This window comes from Carassius gibelio, chromosome B3 (genome assembly GCF_023724105.1).
Source record: "Carassius gibelio isolate Cgi1373 ecotype wild population from Czech Republic chromosome B3, carGib1.2-hapl.c, whole genome shotgun sequence".
Classification (NCBI taxonomy): Eukaryota; Metazoa; Chordata; class Actinopteri; order Cypriniformes; family Cyprinidae; genus Carassius; species Carassius gibelio.
Genome location: NC_068398.1, coordinates 45,001,786 through 45,012,423, shown reverse-complemented (window position 1 = coordinate 45,012,423; position 10,638 = coordinate 45,001,786). Strand labels below are relative to the sequence as shown.

The 10,638-nt window shown below is 44.3% G+C and overlaps 1 protein-coding gene across 1 annotated transcript in view; it reads right to left on the bottom strand.

Annotated features, from left to right (window-relative positions):
• Positions 1-10,638, bottom strand: part of LOC127952783 (galactose-specific lectin nattectin) — a 129,916-nt gene that overhangs the window by 51,383 nt on the left and 67,895 nt on the right. The window lies entirely within an intron of this gene.

Here is a 10,638-nt window from a genome sequence, read left to right as displayed (position 1 = left end):
TTATTGAATGAACTAGGGCTGTGCGATATGGAAAAAAGAAATAAATCTCGATTTCTTTGATCAATTTTGCGATTGTGACACACACCGATATGCTTTTACAGTTAAGAATGCATTAAGGATTAATTTGAAACATATTTCCAAAAGAAAACCAATTAGAGCTTTATCAAAAAGTTATAACATCTCTAGAACAGACATAAGTCAAAATTATCACTATAGTAAAGATGTAACAAAATGTATAGACTTATGGCAAAAAAAAAAAAAAAATCCCGTATACAGGGACTTTTTTTTTCTTTTTTGCCATGCATTGTTCATAGAGCTCATTAATTGTAGCGGTGCCTCAGGTGTTTGCAGTGTGTATACAGTATGTGTATGCGGTCAGCAGCGAGTTTTGCTCTGTCACAAAACCAGACGTACTTGCTCAGATACACGCTGCTCTGCGCGGAGAGAGTGTGCGCACTTAAAACGTGTCTCCTCTCACTTAAACTGCGTCCTGTGCACTCACAATTCTCTCTATGCTCATGTTATATATTAATTATTTTTGTACGTTTTTATTTCTAGTCTTTTACCACAGTGTGAATGCTCTGATGCGTCAACATGTACTCAGAAAAAAGGCGCATCACAGACAGTGTGTGAACCTGGATTTAGGCATATGCCCAGTCTGTTCTGTTCTCACGCTAAGCGCACTGCATTCTGATTGGATCAGATAGCATACTGCAGGAGGCCAGGGCCGCGGAAAATCGTGCTATAAAGTGATTTAGAAATCGCGCACACTCAAATCGTGATTTTATGATGATTTATTTTAATCGCACAGCCCTAGAATGGACTGGAAATGAACAGAAAATAATTAGCGGCCCACCTGCAATACCACCGCGGACCACAGGTTGAAAACCACTGGTTTAAAAGAAGACATTTCACTTTCTATAGATAGGCCTATATTTCTTATGACTGAGACAAGTATACACGGTATACAATTTGATTATTTTACAAAATCACAAATTTAGTTTTTTATTGTGACTGCACTCAAATAAAAGAACAGTCTTTTAAGCTTACAAATATGTATAACTATTATTTGTATGATCACACCAGCGAGCACTTCCTCATTCTGCACAAACACTGAAATAGTGCACATATTTATAGGTTAACGTTAAGAGCGAGCGGCCTTGTGAAGTTGCAACTTAATGTTTCAGATGATAATTCATATTTCAGGTCAATGAATGATAGGCAAATATTTGGATGCCCTGGCCTGTCCTGTATATTACCGCAATTGACAACCTTTAGTTGCAGAATGCATGACCTTACCACAATTATTATTATACATTTTGTCTGACTAAGCAACTAAAAAATATGGTCGACTCAGCCTTTTCTCGTCAGGTAAGGATTAGTCTACTATAAGGGGGGCAGCCCTAGATAATGAGCAGTGAAAAGTATACTGCTCTTGCAGAACGTCATTCCATCTGATTATTACTCAGGTTAAGACATCAGAGGCATCTTTCTCTGGGCATAAAAGGCAAGGCAAGTTTATTTATATAGCACATTTCATACACAACGGTAATTCAAAGTGCTTTACATAAAATGAAGTAAAATAATCGTTTAACAAATCACAACAATAAAACGGTGAAATTAATGTTTACAATTATTTAGAAATTGATTTAAAATGAATTTAAAACAGTTAAAAATAGGAAATGATTAAACAAAATACAGTGCAATCAGTTCGGACATTGCACAGTGCTCATTCAATAAATGCACAGATAAACAGATGAGTTTTGAGTCTAGATTTAAATGTGACTAGTGTTTTAGCACATCTGATCTCTTCTGGAAGCTGATTCCAACTGCGGGCGGCATAGTAACTAAAGGAGGACTCCCCTTGTTTTGATATTTCTAATTTTCTCAATCTGATCTGAGTGGTCTGTTAGGTTTATATTCAGTGAGCATATCTACTATGTATATAGGTCCTGGGCCATTGAGTTATTTATAAATGAGTATAAGTACTTTAAAATCAATCTGAGCTGCAGCTGTCTAATGGTCTTTTTTGGGAAGGACGGTGAGGAGACCAAGATTCTCCAAGTCTTGATTGGAAACAAAACCTCTAATTCTTCCAATGTTTTTGAGATGACAGTATGCTGATTTAGTTACTGGTTTGACATGACTACTGTTTTCTCCTTGTTTAACTGAAGAAAGTTCTAGCACATACAACTGTTTATTTCATCAGTGCATTGGAAGAAAGAGTCAATAGCTGCATTTCCACTGTCAGGCCAGTGCGAGCCATGGCTTAAAATGGGGCAGGCGGGCGGGGCTAATAGCCTCAGGCCAGTAGCACCGAGGCCAGAATAGTGCAGGGTTTCCACAGTCGAGCCTGAAGGTCCGCTGCCCATCACTAAAACCTGTCCTTTACACGCCTCTCAGGAACAACATCACGCAACCCCATCATTTCACCAACAAACTTTAAACTAAGAAATCATTAAACTAAGAAATACGTGACTGGAAATAGCGCGATCACAAAACGAACATGATAAAAGCGGCCGTTTGTTTGCATGCTTTGTTAAATATTTTAATTCAAAAGCATCAATGTTTTACTATTGTCAGGTAGGACTCGGGACACAGATGTAAAGGTGAATTCAGAACTGTTTATTTAATAAAGTTTCAAGTGTTCAGTGTTTTCAGTTCCTTATTGCACGGTGAAGCGTCAGTCTTCTAGTGCAGGCTTGTATGGAATTCACATGGAGCTGGGAATCACACAGGTGAGTTTGTTTGGAACACATATGTCAAAGCCACAGTCATTAATCGCTCATTAATGTTCTCTTCCTTCTTATAAGCCAAAGACAGTACCAGCTTGGGGTAATCACAGGAGACTACAGCGACGGTCCTGGGAACAGCAGAACAAGAACATGTTAAGTGTAACACTAAGGTGAGTATACGTTACGTCTGGCTTGCAGGAGCTTGGAGACAACTTTGAGGAGATCGTTCCTATTGGAGGCTTGACGGGGAACTGAGGTACGGGTGAGTGCTTTTATAGTGTCCTTGATTGGTTCCGTGATGCATGGCAGGTGTGGCTGGTTAGTAATCAGGTGACTGTGAGTGGTGGTGATTGGTGGGGACCCGGCTTGCAAGATACCTGACACTTCCCCCGCCCTCTCCAGGGTCCGCACTAGCGGACCTAACTCTCCGACGCCGTGGGGGACTACCTCTGGGTCGTGGAGCGAGTTTTTCGGGATTCTGGGTATGAAAGTCTGTGAGCAGGTTGGGGTCGAGTATATCTTGACAACGTACCCAACATCTTTCCTCTGGTCCATAGTCCTCCCAGTCTACAAGATACTCCAGTCACCCACCACAACGTCGGGAGTCCAGAATCTCTCGTACCGTGTAGATGGGTTCGGCGTCAATGGGTGGCAATGGGGGTTCGTCATCAGGGACTGGGTCTGTGGAGGCAACCGAGACAGGAGCGTGATGGGGTTTTAGCAGGGAAATGTGAAAGGTGTGGTGTATCCGATATTGTTCAGGGAGGTGTAGATGATATGTGACAGGGTTAATTTGTCATTCCACGGGGAAAGGTCCAATGTACTTAGGGCTGAGCTTTCTGCAGGGTTGTCTCAGATGTAATGATTTTGTGGCCACAACATAATATGATCTTCGCACAAGTTAATATAATGTTCTCACAAATTAATCTCATGGCTACATCATATAATCATTTTGTGGCCACAACAAAACTAAGTGAACCGATCATGTCTTCTCTCGGGCACCGTAGTTTTGTACCTTGACAAGCGTAAATATAATGAGGTATCGTTACACTCCCACACATTATCCAATTCTATGCAAGCTGAGTAAACAAGCTCGAGAGAGGGGACTGAGGGCAGTGATGCCAACTCATTTTCAGGGAAAGATGCTCAAGGAAGCTCGATTTGTTACTAAATGGCATTGTGATGTCATTGTGCAATGATGCCATTATCTCATCATGATGCAAAATTGTCACAAAATCAAATCTTAGCAAAAAATATATTTTATAAATGTTAATTGTGATTTGTTTGTAAAATAGACATCCATCTACATCCATGAAATAAATACGATAAAACTAGTAAACAGGTCAAACCACATTCTGAACTATTATACTTTTAAGCAGTGTATTAATAAAATACAAAAGTAGCATACTAGCTAATGAAAGCAATCTATGAAGAAATTTTCTGTATTGATTTTTCAAAGAGATTCTTTTACCTGCATTTTAAATTACACATCATGGTTTGTGATTTCGGGTTACAGGATTACAACAGATAATGGATAATATCCTGGAAAATTACTAAATGATACCCTTTTCAATTTTTCTAGATATTTTTCTTACAGTGTAATAACTGATCAACAACCGCAGGTACAAGCTACTAAGGAGATAATCATGAATTAATTTATTGTTACATTTAAAAAACTATAGCAAATTGCAGCTAACTTAATTCATATGATGTCTGTACTGCTAAGCATCTTTGATTTCCTCTTTTTGTGTATTTTAGATGGTAAATGTGTGCTAATTTGTATTCGTATGTATGTGTGGGGCAGAGCTATCAAAATAGGGGCGAGACCCTTTTGGGGTAGGGCTGTGTTTGTTTTGTTGATTTCAAATGTCAACTTTGTCTACTAGAAATTGCTTACCCCACCTTAATTTATTTGACCACCCGCCATTACAGAAAACACGTTAGGAGGAATTATGTTAGGTCGTAATAAGGTGCTTGCACAAACAACCTATATGGTCATTTTTTGTTGGAGGACAGGCTCAAATATTTTTTTATTTTTTGTCTTTTGTCAAATGGATACCTAAATATTTAAATGATTTGAAATGCCATTTTAACAAATATGTATTTGTAATATTTGCAGGAGAATTATAATTTTATGAAACTATTTCTGTTTTCACAATATTTAATGATGTCCAGCCAATCTCCTTCAACCTCCAATTTTATTTTCCAAAACCTCTTTCCGTTCTCCCCCTCCCTCCCCGCTTCCTGCATCTTGAAACAAACCCCACAAAAAAAACCTTTCATCCCAACATCCCTTTTCCACCCTTCCCCTCTCCCTACTTTTCCCTACCTCCTCCCCCCTCCTATATTCTCTCATCCTCAACCCTTTCCCCCATTCAAAGACATCCTTTCATCCCAACATCCCTTCTTCCACCCTTCCTTCAGCCACTATCAGGACTTCCTCTCGTCTAACTGAGGGCGCCTTCACACCTGCGGATTCTGTGATGGAGCCATGTGAGAAACTCCTGCTCTCATAACCCTATGACACCAGCAGATTGACTTGCAAAGCACCTCCGCACTCCTATCAAGAACCTGACATAGTCGACAGGCCACTAGCAGAAGTGGCTGAATTAAATCAACTTATCTTCTCTCCATGACACACTCATTCCAACTATTAACCATATCACAAACACAGAATACTCCTTCAATTAGCAAGCCACGGAGCTGGCCGGCCAAAGCCGATACCAATAAATGCCAAGTCTTGCCTATCCATCATGAATCCGGTGAGGCTTCTGGGATGGTGCCGTTAATTCATCGTGAACCTCATTCATTAGCAGAAGCAGCCTAGGATGTTGGTCTATCTCCCGAAGCTACAAAGGATTCTTACTAACAACCACAGTCTCCTTACAATGTTTACCTCCTCGAAGACTTCAGATAGCTGCACCTCCATAATGAGGGTATCCACACTTATCTCTCATCCGGCTGTATCCAACTGTATATGGATTAGACTTCTGAACAGCCTCCGGAATTCATTTCCTACAATTCACAGTCAAGAGCAGTCTCCACAGCATTATGTAACATATCCCATAGTCATAACAGCCATCCTTGGGGGTTTGAATAGTCAGAATCTGCTCATCTGCTCAGATTATGCAGTAGAAATTGAAACCATGATCAAGAGATAATTATATTTGACAGTTATATAATTCATGCATTAGCCCACTTAATCTACTCAACAACAGTTCCTCCTCCGAGCAACTCCTATACCATGACTCCTATACCATGATGAATCTTGTAAACCTGAAATGGGAAACGAGATGAAGAGTCAAAGTTAGACTTGGCTCCGGAATAAAAATGCATCTCGCCGGTCATACCACAGACCAAACACCAAATAGGCTTTCTAAGAAGCCATTCTTAATTGCCTTGCTTCAACCATGATCTCCAGGATACCACTCCGGCTGGAACTGTCTCAAAGCTTCCTTTCCCATCAACCGACCCACTGTCTATCTACAACTTAACATCTTACAGTCATTCAGATCCCATTTTATACCTACTTGGGGGATCAACTATTTCGAATAACCACTGGCTGCGATTGCCCAGCTTCTCTCATTCTCACACTTTCATACTTCTAAGGGCTTCTGAAAACAAGAACCTGCGCCTGAACTAATCATCCTCTGCATCCTCTCTGTATGATCAGGCATTCTGAGCTCACACTTAACTCAGCTCTTCCCAACTTTGGGGGTCCTCATTGTCTGGCCTAAATATATGCTAGAGACGATACCCCGATGCTGAGTCTCTCTGACCCATCAATTCAAGATGCCCTGATCAACCTGACCATCATCCCATTCCCTTGACCCCTTCATCCTCTTTCTACTCTTTCCCAGTTTCTTAGCTTGTTTGTGGCTTGGTCCTAGCTTGTGTAATTACATTTCATTTTTTCCAAAAAAAATTAAAATCAAGGAAATTTATCTGGCATTTCTTTCTTTTTGCTGTACCGAACCAAGACACAAGTGTATCGTATTGAACCGAACTGTGAATTTTATGAACGTTACAACCCTAATATATATATGTATCAACATATATATGTATAATTTATATATGTATCAACAGGATATTTTTAGTTCCCTTCACTTTACAACAAAATCTTATTTTAAAATCTTAAAATTTTAATTTAACAAATATATCAGAACAAAACAACAATTAAAAATATCGTTCTAACAGGGGCAACAGTCTAAACAGAAACGCCCACAATTCCCTCTCCCTAGCCACTTCCTCCAGCTCTTCCAGAGGAACCCAGAGGCGTTCCCAGGCCAGCCGGGAGACATAGTCCCTCCAGCTTGTCCTAGGTCTTCCCCCGGAACACTCGGCTGCAAACCGTCCCAGTGCACGTGAAGGTCCTGGTCTGAGGAGGCCAACACGACAACATCATCTACAAAAAGCAGTGAACAAATCGTATGGTTCCCAAACCGGACGCTCTCCTGCCCTTGGCTGCGCCTAGAAATTCTGGACATAAAAATTATGAACAGAACCGGTGACAAAGGGCAGCCCTGCCCGAATGCCTTCTCCAAATCCACAAAACACATGTGGACTGGTTGGGCAAACTCCCATGAACCCTCCAGCACCCTGGAAAGGGTATAGAGCTGGTCCAGTGTTCCACGACCGGGACGAAAACCACACTGTTCCTCCTGAAATCCGAGGTTCCACTATCGGCCGAACTCACCTTTCCAGTACCCTGGCATAGACTTTCCCGGGGAGGCTGAGAAGTGTGATCCCCTATAGTTGGAAAACACTCTCCGGTCCCCCTGCTTGAAAAGAGGGACCACTACCCCTGTCTGCCAGTCCAGAGGTACTGTCCCCAACCGCCATGCGATGTTGCAGAGGCGTGTCAGCCAAGACAGCCCCACAACATCCAGAGACTTGAGGTACTCAGGGCAGATCCCGTCCACCCCTGGTGCCTTGCCACTGAGGAGCTTTTTAACTACCTCGACGATTTCAACCCGGGTGATGGACGAGTCCTCCTCCGAGTCCCCAGCCACTGCTTCCTCAACGGAAGACAAGTCGGTGGGATTGAGGAGATCCTCAAATTATTCCTTCCACCGCCCAACGATATCCCCAGTTGAGGTCAACAGGTGCCCATCTCCACTGTAAACAGTGTGGTAGTGCACTGCTTCCCCCTCCTGAGGTATCGAACGGTTTGTCAAAATCTCTTTGAGGCCAACCGATAGTCTTTCTCCATGGCCTCACCGAACTCCTCTCAGGCCCGTTTTTTTGCCTCCACGACTACCTGGGCTGCGGTCCGTTTGGCCTGCTGGTACCTGTCAGCTGCCTCCGGAGTCCCACAAGCCATCCAGGCCGGATAGGACTCTTTCTTCAGCTTGATGGCATCCCTTACTTCTGGTGTCCACCACCAGGTTCGGGGATTGCCGCCTCGACAGGCCCCGGAGATTTTACGCCCACAGCTCCGAGCAGCCGCAGGGACAATGGAGGTGGAGAATGTGGTCCACTCAGACTCAATATCTCCATACTCCCTCGGGATCCGGTCGAAGCTCTGCCTGGGAGTTGAAGCTCTGAGGTGGGAGTTGAAGAGCTCTCTGACGGGGCTCGGCCAAACGTTCCCAAAAGATCCTCACAGTACGCTTGGGTCTGCCGAGTCTGCCCAGCTTCCTCCCCCACCATCGGATCCAACTCATCACCAGGTGGTGATCAGTTGACACCTCCGCCTCTCTCTTCATCCGAGTGTCCAAGACATATGGCCGAAGGTCTGATGACATGACCACAAAGTCGATCATCGACCTCCGGCCTAGGGTGTTCTGGTGCCACGTGCACTGATGGACACTCTTATGCTTGAACATGGTGTTCGTTATGGACAAACCGTGGTTAGCACAGAAATCCAATAACAGAACACCTCTCGGGTAAGATCAGGGGGGCCGTTCCTCATAATCACGTCGTTCTACTGGGGGACTTCAACGCCCATGTGGGCATTGACAGTGACACCTGGAGGGGTCCAGGTGTCACTGTCACTGCCCACGTGGGCGTTGAAGTCCCCCAGTAGAACGACGGAGTCTCCAGTTGGAGCACTTTCCAGCACCCCTCCCAGAGACTCCAAGTGGGCTGGGTAGTCCGCACTGCCACTCGGCCCATAGGCACAAATGACTTTGAGAGACCTATAGCCGACTCGAAGGTGCAGGGAAGCGACCCTCTTGTCCACCAGGGGGAACTCCAACACATGGCGGCTGAGCTGGGGGGCTATAAGCAAACCCACTCCAGCACTCTGCCCCTCTCCATGGGCAACTCCAGAGTGGTAGAGAGTCCAGCCTCTCTCAAGAAGTGTGGTTCCAGAGCCCAAGCTGTGCATGGAGGTGAGCCCGACTATCTCTAGTTGATACCTCTCAACCTCCCGCACAAGCTCAGGCTCCTTTCCCGCCAATGAGGTGACATTCCACGTCCCTAAAGCCAGATTCCGTGTCCAGAGATCGGGTTGTCGGGGGTCTCGCTTTCGACTTTCGCCCGATCCACTATGCACCAGCCCCTTACGCTCCCTCCTGCAGGTGGTGAGCCCACAGGAGGGCGGACCCACGTCACTACTTCGGGCTAAGCCCGGCCGGACCCCATGGGGGGAGGCCCAGCCAACAGACACTCGCATACAAGCCCCAACCCCTGGGCCTGGCTCCAGGGTGGGGCCCTGGCTGCGACATGCCGGGCGACGTCTCGGTCCTTGTTGTATTTCTCAACATTAAGGGGTTTGTGAACTGTTCTTAGTCTGGCCCGTCACCAAGGACCTGTTTGCCTTGGGAGATCCTACCAGGAGCATATAGCCCCAGACAACATAGCTCCCAGGATTATTCGGGTACTCAAACCTCTCCACCACGATAAGGTGACAGTTCAAGGAGAGGTAGCTATAAACAAACAAAAAAAAAAATTAAAGTGAAACATAAGGTAATTTTGCGTTCTCTCATTCGGGAGAAATCCGTTTCCATATTCATGATGTTGCACATTTGAAGCTTAACTATTATTCATGAGGTAAAAATAAGGCTTTGTAGTTCACGCGTGTTTCAGTATCGATGGTATCATAATGAGCAATATGCCAAAGTGGACCGGATGTCAAGGCGAACGGCTGCTGTTTCCAGTGAATATGTGCGCGAGGCACCAGCGCGATCAAACAGCTAAAACAGATAATACTAAATGTTTGGTCACACTTCAGGTATAATTAAAAAATGCAAACTGTAAGCATATGGAACTTAAATATATATATTTTTTTGGTAACACATTTTTATTGAATTTTACAGCACATTTAACAAACAAATATAACAAAACGTACATTTAAATTCAAACATTCCTTATTCAAAACTCCCCCCCTCCACTATAACCCTGGCAGTCTTCTAATAAGTATATATTGTCACGGTTTACGCTGCCAGAAGAAACACGAAGCCGAAGATAAACGAAATAAGGCTTTTAATATATTCAACTCATGGAGCACAGCGATAGACACGTAAGTGAGTGAGTTAGTAGCAAGTAGACCCGACAAAACAGAACTGAAAGGACAAGGCTTATGTACAAAGGATAATGGGGAAATACAGGTGGATGGAATAACTAAATTAACAGGGACATGGAACACATGAGGAAGAGAATAGACACACCTGGGAACTAATCAAACCAAACACGGAAGACAGAAACTGGGTCACAGGGGCAAAAACACACTAAATGAGTCCAGGTATGTGACAGTACTCCCCCCTCCCGGTAGGTGCGTCCTCGCACCGTAGAAACAACCGAGGGAGGCGTGGGTGGGAACTTGGGAGGAGGTTCCGGTGGAGGACGGACTCCCAGGAGGGGGCCAGCAGACAGGGACCACGGAGGAAGGAGCCAGTAGCCAGATGGTCCACCCGAGACCAGCCAGGACGGAGATCCAAGGTGGAGTCGACGGCGGGAG